At 45.0% G+C, this 21,210-nt stretch overlaps 1 long non-coding RNA gene across 9 annotated transcripts; it reads left to right on the top strand.

Moving 5' to 3' along the window:
- Positions 1 to 110: 110 nt before the first annotated feature.
- LOC123136462 (uncharacterized) lies at positions 111 to 7,870 on the top strand. Of its 9 annotated transcripts, none has more exons than XR_006466974.1 (8): positions 111 to 582; positions 913 to 1,070; positions 1,183 to 1,342; positions 1,697 to 1,840; positions 1,925 to 2,032; positions 2,154 to 4,082; positions 5,613 to 6,224; positions 6,312 to 7,870. It is a non-coding gene; the product is annotated as an uncharacterized lncRNA (long non-coding RNA). The 9 variants fall into 9 exon arrangements; XR_006466979.1 differs by adding an exon at positions 1,161 to 1,182 and having other exon boundaries at positions 1,269 to 1,342; positions 5,613 to 7,870; XR_006466976.1 differs by having other exon boundaries at positions 113 to 582; positions 2,154 to 2,245; positions 3,121 to 4,082; positions 5,613 to 7,870.
- Positions 7,871 to 21,210: the final 13,340 nt, after the last annotated feature.

The raw sequence follows: 21,210 nt of genomic DNA, 5'->3' as shown, positions 1-21,210 counted from the left end.
TCCGCTCCAGCCGTGGTGGGCCCATCTGTCATTCTCGTGGGTGCGCGGCTCAGAGAGAGCAGCGAGCGAGCGGGCGGCCTAGAGAGCGGGCACGAGACAAAAGAAAAGGAGAAGCGGCAGCGAGAGAAAAGAGGAAAAGCAGTCAGACCTAGCCCGCGCCCCCGTAGCCGCCTCCTCTCCTGCCGCCGCCGCCTTGGCATTGTTCGCCTCCTCTCCTGCCGCCGCCACCGCCTTGGCCTCGGCGCCCGTGCTCTCCCGGCGCCCGTCGGCCTCGATCCGGCCTCAGCAGGAGGAGCTCGGCCTCGAGACTCGGCAGGAGGAGCTCGCCCTCGAGTAGGACTCAACAGGAGGAGGGGAGCAGCAGCTGCGCCCCATGCTCTCTCGCCACCCTCGAGGTGAAGGTAACGGATGAAATCCCATGGACGAGCTCGAGCTGGAAGGACGCGGACGGCAGCGACTTGGACCAACATCGTCCTGCCGGTGCCTTGCCGGTGAGCGCCACGCATGGTGCAGCAGGCGGCAGGCACGACTTTGGGAGCTGCGCATCGAGCGACGACTACTGCATCTGCCGCCAGCACCAAGGTGAGCTTCCTCTTTCCGTGCGGCCACCTCCCCTGGCACCGATTTGTTGGTGAGGTGTTCCATGGTGAGGTATGAAGAGACGATGTCCCATCTTCTGCATAAAAATAGTTTTTCTTTCCTCATGTGATTATTTTGGGATCTAGCTCTATGTAACCACTTTTCTAGATTAACTTCACAAAATGGCGGCAGCAGTTAGTTGAATGGTTGAAGTAGTAGTCAATTTGGTTCATATGCTTTGAATAAAATTGTGTTCATAGATCATGTTATGCACTTTGAATGAAATTGTGTTCAGTATACCAAGGATATTAAGAATTCGATTCATAAATGCAGCCAAGATGTAGAGCGGTGGTCGACGGCGGCAACCTGCTCCCAAGTTGCAAGTGATGTTGCCAGATAGCAGTATACCAAGGGTTCTAAGAATTTGATTCATAAATGTAGCCAAGATGCAGCGCGGTGGTCGACGGCGGCGGCCTGCTCCCAAGTTGCAGGTGAGAAAGTGATGCGGCAGTTGTTGGTTTGCATACATATTGATCTATTCTGTGAATATTTTGTGAGGTATCCTGATTGGCATATCACAGGTTGCTAATGCTGTTCAAACAGGTGCGTGCATGGACATCTTCATGATTACTGATTATAAGATCTTCATGATTACTGATTATAAGTGAACACACATATCTTCTCTCGAGGTTCTGAGTGTTGAGAGTGGTTGCTCATTGTTTCTGTATTCAAATACTGATGAATCAACACTTCCAAAAGATATGTAAGTTCAGTCATCATCTCTGACTCTGTGCTGTGTAATTTTTTTTATTCAGCAGTCCAACTGCATCTCAACAACTAAAATACAGTATATCATAAAGTGTTTCATCTCTCAAGCCACTGTTTGGCATGGGTACAATATTTGCTTCCTCTTTCTAGGGTAGTCAAATTGATAGGATAATGCATGATCATGCTTTGTACAGAGCGGACCTCACATGGAACGTCCTACCCATCTTAAACTTCACCCAGCCTTGTTACACTTGACCCTTTAATTTCCTAGAAAATTTCGTCTTTGTTTGTGCAAATATTGTTTTATTTGTCATACTCTTATACATTGAAGTTACATTTTGTCCTACAGACTGATGGCCAAAGAAGATTGGGGAAGTTCCACTATGTTCCTACAGACTGTTGGCCAAAAAAGATTGGGGGAAAATAGCTCTGGAGAAGGATTGAGATGAAAATGGGATTGGGATCTCACTTCGCAATGCATTGAAGAATCATGGTAGAACTTTTTATATTGCTGACTGAGATGGCGATTAGGATTTATTGCTTTTTACTAATTTTTTATTTTTTCTACTTTGCTCAGATAATTTTTACAGGCTGTTCTTTCTTTAGTACCAATGAATAACTTGGTTACACAATATACTTGAAGATTGCATTAGGAACAAAATGCTTAGCAGACCAAACTAATTAGGTAAGCTGAGAACTGATTGGTCTAACCCTAGAATAATTGGTTGCCAGTCATAGAATCATCTTGTACTGTTGTACATAACTAATTTTGACTTGAACTTTGGTGTGGTCGTGTATCTTTGAAGTTTTCTGGAGACAGACTACTCTTGCATCATTATGTGCAACCCACAGGTATCTCACTCGGCGAGACATGCACACCTATGCCACATCTTTACATGTAAGTTTGTTTTGCTTAGCCATGGACAGTGAGGTCCCCCTTCTCTTCATTCCCAGTTCATTTATTTAATATCAATATCTTTACTCTAGGATTTATGTCCTTGCCAACTCTACAATTGTTCATTGCACACTCAGAGTCTAGATATTGAATTAGCTACTTTTGCGATCCCTGGACTATACGAGTCAAGTATTTCTGGATTGCCCATTTTTCAGCTGGTTAAGGCTTTTTCTATTGTTTGCAAATGAAAATTATTTGATGTACCCCTGGTATGATACAAGAAGAGTTTGCTCTTTCCCTTTGTAAAATTTTCTGCACACGATGTTGTCGAGGATGATTTCAGAATTTATATGCTCATTGCTTCCATTGCTTCTTTCCCCATTAACTGATATTAGACAGTGGTCTATAAATGTTGCACCTGACTCTGTTTTCCAAGGAAATACGAATGAAGTTATAGTACTTGCAAACTGCGACTCTTCGCTGAACAAGAAAAGTAAATATGATAACATATTAGGCAGTAAAATTACATGGCTGATCTCTGTTTTGTGCATGTCAGGTGAGCATTATGAGTTGTTCTACTTCCCTTAAGAGAGTGTACTTTCCTCTCATCAGATGCTCACTCTGGAATAAACAAATCTTTTGGGATGTAACCTGTTCTTAGTTTTGATGCCTTACCGTCTGCCTTCTCCTCTCCTTTATGTTGTTTTTTTGTAAATTATTTGTCTAGGCTACTACCATAACTTGTTGGTTTAGTTTAGGTGTGTAGGAAGAATTTGCAGATGAATCACGCTATCAGGTTTAGGCGTGCACATGGCCACTAATAATAATAAAAATTGATATTTGATGAAGCCATCATCATGTCATGTAATTACTTGCAGAACAACTATATTGTTTTTTGGGGCGGTAAAGCGGAAATGATAGGACTCTGCAACTCATGTGAGTGTTGTTTGATTATTTACTTTTTCAAGCGTGTGGATGTCGTTGGCATGTTTAGTATACGCACGAAGATATGCAAAGTGTAAAAGTGGTTTCCTGGGAACGTCATATTTTTTTCTCCTGGGAACGAATGAACTGTTCGTCAGGGAGCGATCACCCCACCGAACGTTTTTGTTCGATCTGGGGGAGGAGCTGGAGCGAACGATTCACCCCAGGCCCCCATGCAAACAGTTGCCCATGCAGGCAAAAACAGAACCCTGACTGGGCCTTTACGACCTCCAATTAGGCCAAAAAATGGCCCAGTTTTTTGTGACGCCTCAACACTTGGGTCATCACTCGAGGTTATTGCTTTTGAGTTTCAGGTGATATTTTTTTAATTGATTTTTGGGAAATCATGATGCTAAATATATGGATTGTGTCAGTTAGCTAATCTATTGGCTCTTTGATGTGTATGATGACATGATGGCAATGAAAATACATTTTCGAACTGAAAGTATTTGTGTAGTTTAATTTTGACAGAGTATAGGAGCATACTCAATGTCTTCCGCTTTGTGTATGATGGCGGCTTTTCTTGCTTATAGTAATCAGCTAAATAAATATGTGGGCATTTAAAAATATCTTTGCAATTAGGCCAGGCGTGAGAAAAAAAATTCAAAGACGACGATCTCTTTTGGTGTATTTCTATTCTCCCTGTTCCAAATCTTTTTGTTTGGATGCCACCGGCACACCACATGTTGTTCTGAAGATATCATGCTATGGGACTTTTCAGCAGAATCAAAACAAAAGGAAGCTATGGTGTTACTTGCATCTCAGTTTTCACATTCTTCTCAGGTTTCACAAAAACATAAACATGATTGGATGGGCGTCCTTGCCGGCGACCTCGCTATCTCCAACCCATCCACAGGTATTGCAGCTCCTTCTCATCCAATTTATTCACTTTTCGTCCTCTTTGCTGTGATTTGGTGGTTGAAATTAATTCGTCTGGATAGGGAGGAGCAATTCACTAATCATTTACACCATGTATACTTCATTTTATTTCATGTATAATCTGTATAAGAAAGAAAAGTGGGGTAGCTCCTCCGTTTCAGTGCTTTAGCCTGAAAAATATTGAGTTTCCCTTCAGATAATTTGAGTGATGTTGATATGATAGTTAATCATATAACCTCCATTTCATGTATAACATTACTTGAAAATTTATAGCATGTGGATCACCACAAAGAATAATCTCCCTTTAGATAATCTGAGTGGATACTCATTTGATAGTTAATCAATTATGCTAATAACGAGGGCGTCCGAACCAATCTGCCTGCCTCCAAGAGCGCCTTTTTTAGGGGTATCATGACAACCTGTGTATTTCCTGTGATAGGTTGATGTAGTAGATCTGAATTTATGGGATTGGTTCTGAAATTTGGGATTCGGTGACTCTGCATTTTAGAGTAGCGGCATAAAGCTATAAGAATACCCATGTTCTGAATTTATCTTTAGCCTATGCTTCAGTTCAGGTGCATTCTTCTTGATTGTAGTCGGTGTTGTGTTGCTCCTGCGATAAGTTGTTATTTGGATTTACGGTATTAAGTTACCTCTTTCTCTATTTGTTTTGTTTGGTGCTTGTCTTGCCATAGAAATTGCGCACCTGAACATGCCCTTTTTTGTACCATTTTTGCAATATTCATCAAAAGAACATATGCAATTTACTGATTCTGTATACCTTGTTCGATCAGTGTTGTCATGGTTCGCCTTCTCCTTCAAATAAGTTTATCATGCCCTATTAGTTTGCATCTCGTGCTGGTTTGTGCTTAGATAATCCCTTTAGGTGTGTAAGTTCTACACAATCATATGACTTATAGATTGCCAAAATCTTCAGACCTTTTCTTCCGTAGTTTCGCCAAAATGTACTATGGTAACTGCAGGCATAAATCCATGGTTTGCATACTTCAATGGCCCATCTGCTTGTTATTTTAATGCATCCTCTCTTGATTCATTTTCGTTTGACTGGATCTCCTCGCCTTGTCATCTGATTGCTCTTCGTTTGCTGATCTGCTTACCAAGGTTGGTGTTTGCTCTTTAGAATTCCCTATTACTCCCGGTCTTTCGTATTGGGTGCCTATTTCAATTTCACTTTATGAAGTATTTCACTGATTACATATATATCGCGTATCTCACAACGAGTTCACCTTCTGTACCTACTTCGGTGAACACATGTATTTCATCTATCTCACTCATTGTCGTGCCTACTTCAGTTTCACATATCTAAATATGTGTGATCTGGTCACCTTAGGTTGAGTTACATGCATTCTGTTGCACACTCTTTTTTCGATCTATTTCGCCCTATAGGATGCATTTGTTTTTCTTGTTCTCCTTTTGTTCTTGTGCCATTTTCATAACTGGGATCATAACACTCACTCTTTTTTGGGTGTAATATATGGTCGCCCAGAAAATACCAAAGGAAGTAGCTTGTCGTTTGAATATCCCAAGCACGGACTGGTGGGACTACAGTTTGGCAAACAACGCTTCACTATCTAGGACCGAGTATGACGAACAATCACATGATGTCTGCATCTTGATTAACATGGATACAATAAATTTCTCCTAAAAACAGGACTTGAGGTTGGTATGGATGTCCTGCTTACATTCAAGATGAACGTTGGCAATGATCTGTACATGATAGTTTGCTTCGATGACATCTGAGAGGTTTATAGGTCCTAATTGAGGTTGTCTTCAGTTCATTAGTTTTTATCTCTGCTATGTTAGCTCTTTTGTGAGGGTCCAGTTTGCTGACCACCTTAGAAGAAACACGCACTTAGATCAAAAGATTTTCTTATGTTAGGAGGTTTCCATCCAATCTTCTGAAGATAGTTTGTTAATATATGTGATCATGTACCATGTGTTCCATTGCATATGACAACTTTGTATTGGACATATGTGGCCAAAGATCTATACTGAAACATCTTGAGAAATCATCAGGGAGAATACTATGAATGAGAATGGACTAAGAAATTGTGATACACCTTCCTTTAGGTGCATTTTCATTCAGATGGTGATCCAGGTTTCTTGGAGCAGTACATGCTAATCACCAATTTGTTTTCTGATCTTTTTAGTACAAGGCTTTACCAAACTATCAATTGAAGTGCAGGTCAACCAAGACTTCATATACATAGGCTGAAAGATGAAAACTAAAGACCATGGAGAAGATCACACCATCTTTATCCCAGGAAAAACAACTGCATGGTCACTTGACTTTACAGACAACACGCTGCACTATTAACTTTGGTTTAATTGATCGACAATGCGTCTTTGTTATTAGTTATATACTAAGGAACATGCCTATGAGTATATACTTAGGCTATGTGTGAGACCAGATTGTTAACATAATACTCTTAGTGAACCCCTAATTTATGTTGTCCCTATGCTTTGGGAGGTTGCAGCTGACATCCTCGACAAAAATACCTCCTTAACAATCGTTCCCGCTTTTCTTTACTTGAAATTATTTCTCTGCTCTAGGTGCAAGGATCTGGGATAGGTGTATTTAGTTCTGCAATGGCGATGACACATGTAAATTAAACCATTTGTTGTTTGTATATTGGATCTTCCTAAAAACCAGATGATGTATTTTTCACAGGAAATAAACTTTGTATTGTCAAACTTAGTTGAATAACTCCCAGATTTTATCTACTTCACTGTTTTTGTGACACTCATAGGCTGTTTGATAATAGGCCTAAAAACCTAGATGTCTGATAATAGGCCTAAAAACCAAGATGTTTGATAATAGGCCTAAAAACCAAGATAAACTGATGTTTTCACACCTTTGCTTTGCATCTGTTTTGACCAGAAGAAATTGCTTACAGAGTACCTTTCTTACAAAACCTTTCCTCTGCAATTGTATTAAGTTACTTTTGATACCAAACTTTTGTTCTAACCTCATTAGCAAACCTGATGACCTGATCCAATTACTTACCTGTGTAAAGTGCAAACTTGTGTGCTCACTACCTATTCTTCTCTTACTGGAGATGCATTCACCTGCGTTCCATTCAAGAAACAGATAGATGTTACTAATTCTATCCATGGTGATTGCAGGCATAGTTAACTTATCCTTTGTGTAGTATGATTATTATACACACTCTTTTCATTTCTGTTTTCCCCTCCTAAGCCATTTATTCTGTCTACCGCAGGTTGCTTGGTGTCCTCTCATCGTGTCTATTGGTGCAGTATCACATATCCTCTCTCGAAGAGATGAGATAAGGATTACAGGGCTACCAACAACCCACCTCACCTATAATGGAAGACATCCTGATTCATTGTTGCAAGCTAGAGAACAATAACTATCATGTTGGTGATTTCCTTGATATATGGTTCTACACGTGTGTCATATGGACCAATGAAAGCAAAGATATTGCGGAGATAATAACTATATGGGCTACTCCAAATGGAGTGGCAGTGGAACCAACACCTTTTATAGGCCTTCAAGTACCTGTGTGGAAGTCTACCATGCAAGCATTATCCGACGACTAACACTTTGCTTATGTGTACATATCCTCTGAAGACCACAACCGGACTAAGAAGATGTCTAAATAAGCTGTGAGGCTGCCTATATATAAGTCTATTTCTGTAAATTGATATCAGTTATTCTACTATCTGTAAACCAATTTAAGTCATTCTATTGTCTGCAATACAATCCACATTGCATTATCTTTCCATCTACATCTCTTACTCTCCACTAACATTGCTTCGAATTGGCTTCTTGCGCCATTGGCGCAACCGGGTCATCTAGTAAAATAAAAATAGCACCAACACCTCCAACTTTTGGCAAGACCCCAAACCTCTCAATGCAGAGTAGAAAACAAGTTGGGGCCTTAAATTTTGTAGCAGTCGAAAGTCTAGGAAAATATATTTTGGTGTAATTCGCTAAAGAGAACCAAATGCCTCTCAACCATACATCGATGATTAGATGACAGACATATGGGAAACAATCCATCATACTACTACCTAGCATGGTTGTGGTAGGTCCGTAGAAAATTTCCAATCTCTTAGAGCAACTCCAATGCGACGACCCATTTGGTCCGGCCGCATCCGTTTATGTCCGCCCAGACAAAAAAGATGCCCAAGCGGACATCCATTTCCATTTTATGTTCATTCTGTTTGCGTTTGGACGCATTTTCGTTGCAAATTGGGTCAGATTTGGGTCCGAAGCGGACACAACCGGACTTATTCTGCGTCCTCCTTGTCCGAATGTCCGCTGCATCTTGAGTAAGACAAGGGCTATGGGCCGGATTAGGAACGGTTTGTTCCTTCCCTTTGGAGGTTTTGGTAACAATGGTTTTTGGTTTCTCGGCAATGGTCTGATCGACATACCCATATAGCCCTGTCCCCATGGTCTGGGAGCGAGCTTGGGCTCGCGATATAATATAGTTGGTTCTTGTGAGAGGCTCGGAGATGGTATTGTTCAGGCCGGTGGAGATAGTTTGGCTGGAGAAAGAAATAGTGGGTGTGATGGGAAGATGGGAGGCTGGATGATGCGATTGAGAAGATGGTTGCTAGATGCAGTGGAAGAGGGAGGCTTTGATTACCATGTGAAGATTGTGGAAGCATCTCAACTCTCAAATAGAGGACTCGCATTGGTTTATATTGATCTGATCGAGAGATGTCTCTGATAGGTTACAGTATTCGGCAGCCAGGCTAACCGCAGGAGGACTCCAAGGGGAGATAGAGATAAGAGATTAGCTTAAACAGAATATCACTAACTATCTGTCGTGGTTGTAAGTCTGACAGTAAGAGTAGGGGGTACGTATGAGGAGGCAAGGCCCTAGCTACGACGAGATTGTACGCACAAGTTTACGAGTTCAAGCCCCTCTCGAAGGAGGTAAAAGCTGTTGGGAACGTTGCAGAAAATAAAAATTTTCTATGCTTCACCAAGATCAATCTATGAAGTTCATCTAGCAACGAGAGATAGGAGTGCAGCTACATACCCTTGTAGATCGCGAGCGGAAGCGTTCAAGAGAACGAGGTTGAGAGAGTCGTACTTGTCTTGATCCAAATCACCGAAGGTCCTAGTGCTGAACGGACACCACCTCCGCGTTCAACACACGTACGGTTGGGGAAGACGTCTCCTCCTTCTTGATCCAGCAAGGGGGAAGGAGAGGTTGATGGAGATCCAGCAGCACGACGGCGTGATGGTGGATGCAGCAGCGATCTCGGCAGGGCTTCGCCAAGCACTACGAGAGGGAGAGGTGTTGCGGAGGGAGAGGGAGGCACCAAGAGCATGGGTGCGGCTGCCCCCTCCCCCCTCTTTATATAGGGCCCCTAGGGGGGGCGCCGTCCCTAGGAGATGCAATCTCCAAGGGGGGGCGCCGGCCAGGGGGGAAACTTGCCCCCCAAGCCAGGTGGAGGCGCCCCCACCCCTAGAATTTCCAACCCTAGGCGCAGGGGGGCCCAAGGGGGAGGGGGCGCACCAGCCCACCAGGGGTTGGTTCCCCTCCCACTTCAGCCCATGGGGCCCTCCGGGATAGGTGGCCCCACCCAGTGGACCCCGGGACCCTCCCGGTGGTCCCGGTACAATACCGGTGACCCCCGAAACTTTCCCGATGGCCGAAACCTGACTTTCTATATATAATTTTTCACCTCCGGACCATTTCGGAACTCCTCGTGACGTCCGGGATCTCATGCCAGACTCCGAACAACTTTTGGGTTACTGCATACTAATATCTCTACAACCCTAGCGTCACCGAACCTTAAGTGTGTAGACCCTACGGGTTCGGGAGACACGCAGACATGACCGAGACGACTCTCCGGTCAATAACCAACAGCGGGATCTGGATACCCATGTTGGCTCCCACATGCTCCTCGATGATCTCATCGGATGAACCACGATGTCGAGGATTCATGTAACCCTGTATACAATTTCCTTTGTCAATCGGTACATTACTTGCCCGAGATTCGATCGTCGGTATCCCAATACCTCGTTCAATCTCGTTACCGGCAAGTCACTTTACTCGTACCGTAATGCATGATCCCGTGACCAAACACTTGGTCACTTTGAGCTCATTTTGATGATGCATTACCGAGTGGGCCCAGAGATACCTCTCCGTCATACGGAGTGACAAATCCCAGTCTCGATCCATGTCAACCCAACAGATACTTTCGGGGATACCCGTAGTATACCTTTATAGTCACCCAGTTACATTATGCCGTTTGGTACACCCAAAGCACTCCTACGGTATCCGGGAGTTACACGATCTCATGGTCTAAGGAAAAGATACTTGACATTGGAAAAGCTCTAGCAAACGAACTACACGATCTTGTGCTATGCTTAGGATTGGGTCTTGTCCATCACATCATTCTCTTAATGATGTGATCCCGTTATCAACGACATCCAATGTCCATAGTCAGGAAACCATGACTATCTGTTGATCAACGAGCTAGTCAACTAAAGGCTTACTAGGGACATGTTGTGGTCTCTGTATTCACACATGTATTACGATTTCCGGATAACACAATTATAGCATGAATAAAAGACAATTATCATGAACAAGGAAATATAATAATAATCATTTTATTATTGCCTCTAGGGAATATTTCCAACAGTATCCCACTTGCACTAGAGTCAATAATCTAGTTACATTGTGATGAATCGAACACCCATAGAGTTCTGGCGTTGATCATGTTTTGCTCGCGGAAGAGGTTTAGTCAACGGATCTACGACATTCAGATCCGTATGCACTTTGCAAATATCTATGTCTCCATCTTGAACGTTTTCACGAATGGAGTTGAAGCGACGCTTGATGTGCCTGGTCTTCTTGTGAAACATGGGCTCCTTGGCAAGGGCAATAGCTCCAGTGTTGTCACAGAAGAGATTGATCGGCTCCAGGGTATGACTCCTAGGTCGGTGATGAACTCCTTCATCCAAATTGCTTCATGCGCTGCCTCCGAGGCTGCCATGTACTCCGCTTCACATGTAGATCCCGCCACGACGCTCTGCTTGCAACTGCACCAGCTTACTGCCCCTCCATTCAAAATATACACGTATCCGGTTTGTGACTTAGAGTCATCCAGATCTGTGTTGAAGCTAGCGTCGACGTAACCCTTTACAACAAGCTCTTCGTCACCTCCATAAACAAGAAACATATCCTTAGTCCTCTTCAGGTACTTCAGGATATTCTTGACCGCTGTCCAGTGTTCCTTGCCGGGATTACTTTGGTACCTTCCTACCAAACTTACGACGAGGTTTACATCAGGTCTGGTACACAGCATGGCATACATAATAGACCCTATGGCTGAGGCATATGGGATGACACTCATCTCTTCTATATCTTCTGCCGTGGTTGGGCATTGAGCCGAGCTCAATCTCACACCTTGCAATACAGGCAAGAACCCTTTCTTGGACTGATCCATATTGAACTTCTTCAATATCTTATCAAGGTATGTGCTTTGTGAAAGACCTATGAGGCATCTCGATCTATCCCTATAGATCTTGATGCCTAATATGTAAGCAGCTTCTCCAAGGTCCTTTATTGAAAAACACTTGTTCAAGTAGGCCTTAATGCTGTCCAAAAGTTCTATATCATTTCCCATCAAAAGTATGTCATCTACATATAATATGAGAAATGCTACAGAGCTCCCACTCACTTTCTTGTAAACGCAGGCTTCTCCATAAGTCTGCATAAACCCAAACGCTTTGATCATCTCATCAAAGCGAATGTTCCAACTCCGAGATGCTTGCACCAGCCCATAAATGGATCGCTGGAGCTTGCATACCTTGTTAGCATTCTCGGGATCGACAAAACCTTCCGGCTGCATCATATACAGTTCTTCCTTAAGATAGCCGTTAAGGAATGCCGTTTTGACGTCCATTTGCCATATCTCATAATCATAGTATGCGGCAATTGCTAACATGATTCGGACGGACTTCAGCTTCGCTACGGGAGAGAAAGTCTCATCGTAGTCAACCCCTTGAACTTGCCGATAACCCTTAGCGACAAGTCGAGCTTTATAGATGGTAACATTACCATCCGCGTCCGTCTTCTTCTTAAAGATCCATTTATTTTCTATCGCTCGCCGATCATCGGGCAAGTCTGTCAAAGTCCATACTTTGTTTTCATACATGGATTCTATCTCGGATTGAATGGCTTCAAGCCATTTGTTGGAATCTGGGCCCGCCATCGCTTCTTCATAGTTCGAAGGTTCACCGTTGTCTAACAACATGATTTCCAGGACAGGGTTGCCATACCACTCTGGTGTGGAACGTGTCCTTGTGGACCTACAAAGTTCAGTAGCAACTTGATCCGAAGTACTTTGATCATTACCATTAATTTCCTCTCCAATCAGTGTAGGCACCACAGGAACATTTTCCTGAGCTGCACTACTTTCCTGTTCAAGAGGTAGTACTTCATCGAGTTCTACTTTCCTCCCACTTACTTCTTTCGAGAGAAACTCTTTCTTCAGAAAGGACCCGTTCTTGGCAACAAAGATCTTGCCTTCGGATCTAAGGTAGAAGGTATACCCAATGGTTTCCTTAGGATATCCTATGAAGACGCATTTTTCCGACTTGGGTTCGAGCTTTTCAGGTTGAAGTTTCTTAATATAAGCATCGCATCCCCAAACTTTTAGAAACGACAGCTTAGGTTTCTTCCCAAACCATAATTCATACGGTGTCGTCTCAATGGATTTAGACGGTGCCCTATTTAAAGTGAATGTAGCTGTCTCTAGAGCGTATCCCCAAAATGATAGCGATAAATCGGTAAGAGACATCATAGATCGCACCATATCCAATAGAGTGCGATTACGACGTTCGGACACACCGTTATGCTGAGGTGTTCCAGGCGGCGTGAGTTGTGAAACAATTCTACATTTCCTTAAGTGCGTACCAAATTCGTGACTAAAATATTCTCCTCCATGATCTGATCGTAAAAACTTTATTTTTCGGTCACGTTGATTCTCTACCTCATTCTGAAATTCCTTGAACTTTTCAAAGGTCTCAGACTTGTGTTTCATCAAGTAGACATACCCATATCTACTTAAGTCATCAGTGAGAGTGAGAACATAACAATAGCCTCCGCGAGCCTCAACGCTCATTGGATCGCACACATCAGTATGTATGATTTCCAATAAGTTGGTTGCTCGCTCCATTGTTCCGGAGAACGGAGTCTTGGTCATTTTGCCCATGAGGCATGGTTCGCATGTGTCAAATGATTCATAATCGAGAGACTCTAAAAGCCCATCAGCATGCAGCTTCTTCATGCGCTTGACACCAATGTGACCAAGGCGGCAGTGCCACAAGTATGTGGGACTATCGTTATCAACCTTATATCTTTTGGTATTCACACTATGAATATGTGTAACATTACGTTCGAGATTCATTAAGAATAAACCATTGACCAGCGGGGAATGACCATAAAACATATCTCTCATATAAATAGAACAACCATTATTCTCAGATTTAAATGAGTATCCATCTCGCATTAAACGAGATCTAGATACAATGTTCATGCTCAAAGCTGGCACTAAATAACAACTATTGAGGTTTAAAACTAATCCCGTAGGTAAATGTAGAGGAAGCGTGCCGACGGCGATCACATCGACCTTGGAACCATTCCTGACGCGCATCGTCACCTCGTCCTTCACCAGTCTTCGCTTATTCCGCAGCTCCTGCTTTGAGTTACAAATATGAGCAACCGCACAGGTATCAAATACCCAGGAGATACTACGAGTACTGGTAAGGTACACATCAGTTACATGTATATCACATATACCTTTAGTCTTGCCGACCTTCTTGTCCGCTAAGTATTTGGGGCAATTCCGCTTCCAGTGACCCTTCCCTTTGCAATAAAAGCACTCAGTCTCAGGCTTGGGTCCATTCTTTGACTTCTTCCCGGTAACTGACTTACCAGACGCGGCAACTTCCTTGCCGTCCTTCTAGAAGTTCTTCTTACCCTTGCCTTTCTTGAACTTAGTGGTTTTATTGACCATCAACACTTGATGTTCCTTTTTGATTTCCACCTCCGCTGACTTCAGCATTGAAAATACTTCAGGAATAGTTTTCACCATCCCCTGCATATTGTAGTTCATTACAAAGCTCTTGTAGCTAGGTGGGAGTGACTGAAGGATTCTGTCAATGACCGCCTCATCCGGGAGGTTAATGTCCAGCTGGGAAAAGCGGTTGTGCAACCCAGACATTTTGAGTATGTGCTCACTGACAGAACTATTTTCCTCCATCTTACAACTATAGAACTTTTCGGAGACTTCATATCTCTCGACTCGGGCACGATCTTGAAAAACCATTTTCAGCTCCTCGAACATCTCATATGCTCTGTGTTGCTCAAAACACTTTTGGAGCCCCGGTTCTAAGCTGTAAAGCATGCCGCACTGAACGAGGGAGTAATCATCAGCACGTGACTGCCAAGCGTTCATAACGTCTTGGTTCTCTGGGATGGGTGCTTCACCTAGCGGTCCTTCTAGGACATATGCTTTCTTGGCAGCTATGAGGATGATCCTCAGGTTCCGGACCCAGTCCGTATAGTTGCTGCCATCATCTTTCAGCTTGGTTTTCTCTAGGAACGCGTTGAAGTTGAGGTTGACATGAGTGTTGGCCATTTGATCTACAAGACATTTTTTGCAAAGGTTTTTAGACTAAGTTCATGATAATTAAGTTCATCTAATCAAATTATTTAATGAACTCCCACTCAGATTAGACATCCCTCTAGTCATCTAAGTGTTACATGATCCGAGTCGACTAGGTCGTGTCCGATCATCACGTGAGACGGACTAGTCATCATCGGTGAACATCTCCATGTTGATCGTATCTTCCATACGACTCATGTTCGACCTTTCGGTCTCATGTGTTCCGAGGCCATGTCTGTACATGCTAGGCTCGTCAAGTTAACCTAAGTGTTTATGCATGTGTAAATTTGTCTTACACCCGTTGTATGTGAACGTTGGAATCTATCACACCCGATCATCACGTGGTGCTTCGAAACAACGAACTTTCGCAACGGCGCACAGTTAGGGGGAACACTTTCTTGAAATTATTATGAGGGATCATCTTATTTACTACCGTCGTTCTAAGTAAACAAGATGCAAAAACATGATAAACATCACATGCAATCAAATAGTGACATGATATGGCCAATATCATATAGCTCCTTTGATCTCCGTCTTCGGGGTGCCATGATCATCTTCGTCACCGGCATGACACCATGATCTCCATCATCGTGTCTCCATGAAGTTGCTTGCCAACTATTACTTCTACTACTATGGCTAACGGTTTAGCAATAAAGTAAAGTAATTACATGGCGTTTGATCATTGACACGCAGGTCATACAATAATTAAGACAACTCCTATGGCTCCTGCCGGTTGTCATACTCATCGACATGCAAGTCGTGATTCCTATTACAAGAACATGATCTCATACATCACATATATATCATTCATCACAACTTTTGGCCATATCACATCACAAGGCATATGCTGCAAAAACAAGTTAGACGTCCTCTAATTGTTGTTGCATGTTTTACGTGGCTGCAATAGGGTTCTAGCAAAAACGTTTTCTTACCTACGTGAAAGCCACAATGTGATATGCCAATTTCTATTTACCCTTCATAAGGACCCTTTTCATCGAATCCGCTCCAACTAAAGTGGGAGAGACAGACACCCGCTAGCCACCTTATGCAACTAGTGCATGTCAGTCGGTGGAACCTGTCTCATGTAAGCGTACGTGTAAGGTCGGTCCGGGACGCTTCATCCCACGATGCCGCCGAAGCAAAATAAGACTAGTAGTGGCAAGAAAATTGACAACATCTACTCCCACAACAAATTTGTGTTATACTCGTGCAAAGAAACTACGCATAGACCTAGCTCTGATACCACTGTTGGGGAACGTTGCAGAAAATAAAAATTTTCTATGCTTCACCAAGATCAATCTATGGAGTTCATCTAGCAACGAGAGAGAGGAGTGCATCTACATACCCTTGTAGATCGCGAGCAGAAGCGTTCAAGAGAACGGGGTTGAGGGAGTCGTACTCGTCATGATCCAAATCACCGAAGGTCCTAGTGCTGAACGGCCAGCACCTCTGCGTTCAACACACATACTGTTGGGAAAGACGTCTCCTCCTTATTGATCCAGCAAGGGGGAAGGAGAGGTTGATGGAGATCCAGCAGCACGACGGCGTGGTGGTGGATGCAGCAGCGATCTTGGCAGGGCTTCGCCAAGCACTACGAAAGGGAGAGGTGTTGTGGAGGGAGAGGGAGGCGCCAAGAGCACGGGTGCGGCTGCCCTCCCTCCCCCTTCTTTATATAGCGCCCCTAGGGGGAGCGCCGGCCCTAGGAGATGCAATCTCCAAGGGGGGCGGCGGCCAGGGGGGAAACTTGCCCCCTAAGGGGGGGGGGGGCGCAACAGCCCACCAGGGGCTGGTTCCCCTCCCACTTCAGCCCATGGGGCCCTCTGGGATAGGTGGCCCCACCCGGTGGACCCCCGGGACCCTTCCGGTGGTCCCGGTACAATACCAGTGACCCTCAAAACTTTCCTGATGGCCGAAACCTGACTTCCTATATATAATTCTTTACCTCCGGACCATTCTGGAACTCCTCGTGACGTCCGGGATCTCATCCGGGACTCCGAACAACTTTCGCATACTAATATCTCTACAACCCTAGCGTCACCGAACCTTAAGTGTGTAGACCCTACGGGTTCGGAAGACATGCAGACATGACCGAGACGACTCTCCGGTCAATAACCAACAGCGGGATCTAGATACCCATATTGGCTCCCACATGCTCCTCGATGTTCTCATCGGATGAACCACGATGTCGAGGATTCAAGTAACCCCGTGTACAATTCCCTTTGTCAATCGGTATGTTACTTGCCCGAGATTCGATCGTCGGTATCCCAATACCTCGTTCAATATCGTTACCGGCAAGTCACTTTATTCGTACCGTAATGCATGATCCCGTGACCAAACACTTGGTCACTCTGAGCTCATTATGATGATGCATTACCGAGTGGGCCCAGAGATACCTCTCCGTCATACGGAGTGACAAATCCCAGTGTCGATCTGTGTCAACCCAACAGATACTTTTGGGGATACCCGTAGTATACCTTTATAGTCACCCAGTTACGTTGTGACGTTTGGTACACCCAAAGCACTCCTACGGTATCCGGGAGTTACACGATCTCATGGTCTAAGGAAAAGATACTTGACATTGTAAAAGCTCTAGCAAACAAACTACACGATCTTGTGCTATGCTTAGGATTGGGTCTGGTCCATCACATCATTCTCCTAATGATGTGATCCCGTTATCAACGACATCCAATGTCCATAGTCAGGAAACCATGACTATCTGTTGATCAACAAGCTAGTCAACTAGAGGCTTACTAGGGACATGTTGTGGTCTATGTATTCACACATGCATTACGATTTCCGGATAACACAATTATAGCATGAATAAAAGACAATTATCATGAACAAGGAAATATAATAATAATCATTTTATTATTGCCTCTAGGGCATATTTCCAATAAAAGCCCTACGTCTCGGTGCCCTGAGGCGGTCGACTGGAATATGGGTGTGTGTTACAAGGGGTGCGAACCCTTGTCCCAGAGGAGGGGGGTGGCTTGTATAGAGTGCGCCAGGACCCCATGCGTCCTCCGTTACAGGGGTTCAATGTACATTAAGACAGAGCATTACTGGTAACGCCAGCTATAAAGTGCTATTAATGATCTTTAAGACTACAGAGTGAATGCCTGACCGTTGCCATCCTGAGTGACTCTAGGTCTTCTGTACTCCGAGTGGTTTCCTGTATGGTCAAATGACTCCATACAGGTCGAGTGAAATTGGGGTATCCGGGTGAGGTGACTGGTCGAGGGGATTGCACTCGACGGCTTCAGTCAGTACTTCTTGCTATACTTTGAATGTCCTTGACTCTAGGGTAGTGACCTTGGGTAGGGCGTATAGGTCAGACCTATGACCCTATCATAGGTTCATGGCATCGTCATTAGCCCCTGAATGGATTGAGGTCCGATAGAGAGTTGAAGTTGACCTTGACTTGACTCTTATGCTTCATAGGCATTCTTGTTGAGCTCGAGGTTCATGCTGAAACTTCGACTTCATTTCAGTCGCCTTGATCGATTCAGAGGTCGTCGAGTGAACTTATGCTGGCAATCTTCGAGTGTTGATATGGTGTGAAATCTTCGGCACGATTGGTTACTGCGGTTCCCGGATCTCACGGGATCCGAAAATTTGGGGAAGCGCGTGAGGTGGAGCGCGCCGCAGTAAACGGGACGGATAGACATGGGCGCCTCGATTTCTGTGCCACCTTTTTCGCCATGTATTCGGTGCACGACTATTGCAAGATTTGACAGGATCGCTCGGGCCCACATGTCAGCCACTCGGAAGTAGGCCCATAAAAGGCGTCGAGGCCGATGCATATGCATAGTGCACTCCCATTCCCCTTCTTCTTCCTCTGCTTCTCCACCGCGTCCTCTTTCGCCCTTGATGCCGCCGCTCCGCCCGTGCAGCCCGCCACAATGGTGAAGGATAAGACGGCGGCTCTGGACTGTGCGAAGAAAGCAACGGCGACGGCGAAGGGCAAGAAGACGAGTCGGGGATCATCGTCAAGGTCCGGGATGCCGCCTAGTTGGATCCAGGGGGACTGGATCCGATCCATGCTCCGGCCAGAGGATCTGGAAGATCTGGCCTCCATGGGCTTGATTGCCGACGGGACTTTGAGGCTGCCCGGGGACGAGATAGAGCCTCAGCCGCGGGCGGGTGAGTGCGTCTTCCTTGCCACCCATGTCGACCGTGGGTTCTCCCTTTCCCCGCATCCTTTCTTACGGGGTTTTCAGAACTTTTTCGGTGCTCAGCTTCACCATTTCTCTCCCAACACCATCTCATACCTTGCTGCATTCATTTCTATGTGCAAAAGCTTCTTGGGCTGTAGAACGCACTGGGTCTCTTCAAACATATTTTCATAGTTCGTTCCCAAACCGTGAAGAAGGCAACTCCGACTGACGAGAGGACGCATGTGATTCAAATGTGCGGGGGTTTAGGGATTCAGATGAGGAAAAAAAGCACTTTTCTCCCTATGACCCTTCCTGAGTCGGTTAGGGGCTGGCAGTTGACCTTGTTCTACTGCCAGACATTCCGACCCCCGGTCAGTCGACCGGTCTTCCTCCCTTTACCCTAGATCGAGTCCAGCAACCTTCTTCACTGATTGTGACCGAAGCGGAGAGAGTAGAGACGAACATGTTAGTCGAGAGGGTAGTTCAGTTGGTCCATCAAGGGTAACTGACATGGATTTATTGGAAGTGTTTCTCAGTCGATGCATCCAGCTGCTACAAGCCCGTGATCATTCGATGTGGATGTACTCGGGCTCCAATGACACCACTCGGGTCCACCCAGAGGAGGTCCCCGATGAGACGGTGTCCCTGTGGCTGAAGAGCATTAGCAGAAACAAAGATAACCCTAGGAGGGCCAGGAGAGTGGATCCATTCGACGCTGACAACCAGCCGGACAAGGTCCGATCCTTATTACCGAGTGTACTTCATTTTGTCTTGCAACCGTCTTTGAATTTGACTGATGTTTGATTAACTTCTTGCCTTGCAGGTCTATACTAAGATGTATTCGATGTCGAACGGGGAGCAAGCCCAGGAGCAAGTCCAGGAGGAAGCGGATAGCACAGAGGAGAGCGCCGACTGGCAATCTCCTGATGATGATGATGATGAGGAAGAGAGTGATGAGTCGGATGACGAAGAAGAGGAGGTCGACTCACCACCTCGCACAGAGCACCGATCCAAGCAGTCTCATGATCCAGCGGGTGGGCGCAACAAGGCTGTGGCTCCAAGCACGCAAGTGCATAAGCGCACTCGGACCGGAGCCGTCAGAAAAGGTCACCAAGCAGCCCAAGGTTGCCCCTTCAAAGCCTCGGAAGACCTTGCCCAGGATCAAGATGGACGTTCCCGTCGCTTTTGTGTGAGTGTTCTGTCTCTCTTTGTTTTCCTACTGACTCATACTTCTGCTATGACCGAGTGGGCTATGAATTTTTCAGTTCTGCAACTTCCGGGACTTCCATGGATATTGACAAGGCTTAAGATGGTGAGGAGACTGAAGATGCGGCTACTTCCAAAGCTGGTACGATCCTGTAATCTTGTGCTTGTTTTGTCGACTGAATTGTTGGTCAATTGAGTCTCTATGGTTGCATTTTGTGTAGCCTCACGGGACGTCATTGAACTTCCAAACGACGATGAAGAAGCGCCTTAGAAGAATACAAGAAGGAGGGGCAGGTCTTTGAGCGGGAGGACGGTTGTAGGCCAGGAGCCTCAGTCGACATCGGCACCAGAGACGGTGGTCCAGTGATTCGGAGATCCGACTTAGGCCACTGTTTCTTTTGCCAATCTTGTGCCGACTGACCGTCCCTCGGCGTCGGTTGCTCAAGTCTCTGCTTCTCCTGCACAACTCCATGCTTCAGATCCTGTGATTGCTCCGACTGTACTGCCATCATCGCTCTTTGCTGCACATCACACTCCAGATGACCCGACGGGTGCCGCCAAGGAAGCCATACTCCAAGAAAATGTTATGATGGAGCAGATGAAGGTGGTGCATGAGGCCTGCCAGGCTGCCTACAACACCAGCTCTGCTCTGCATGTTAATGTCAAGGTCAGTTGATTTCGGACTTATCTCTCAATTTGATTTTTGCCTTGCTATGATATAGTAGCTGTAGCTGCTGCTTCACTGTCCGTAAGATGTCTCTGGATGAGCGTTTTGGAACCTTTTATGTGCATCTATCATGAGTCTGCATTTTTCATTTAATCACCCACTGGGTGTTTTAACTTGGTGTTGAATAACTCTTCTACTTGGGTCGACCAAATTGAGTCGAGTGTATCTCTGAACCAGTGGGGGCACACAAAGTGCACCCACTGGGTGTAGTCCACGAGACCGCCGTCGGATGTTTGATTCGACGGGGGTCTTTGTCGAATGTCACTTCATTGTTCTTTCACTCGGTTGAATAGCTTGTTTCGAGTGGAATCCAGACCAGCGGGGGCACGCAG

This window comes from Triticum aestivum, chromosome 6B (genome assembly GCF_018294505.1).
Source record: "Triticum aestivum cultivar Chinese Spring chromosome 6B, IWGSC CS RefSeq v2.1, whole genome shotgun sequence".
NCBI lineage: Eukaryota > Viridiplantae > Streptophyta > Magnoliopsida > Poales > Poaceae > Triticum > Triticum aestivum.
This window is presented reverse-complemented; position numbering and strand designations above follow the sequence as displayed.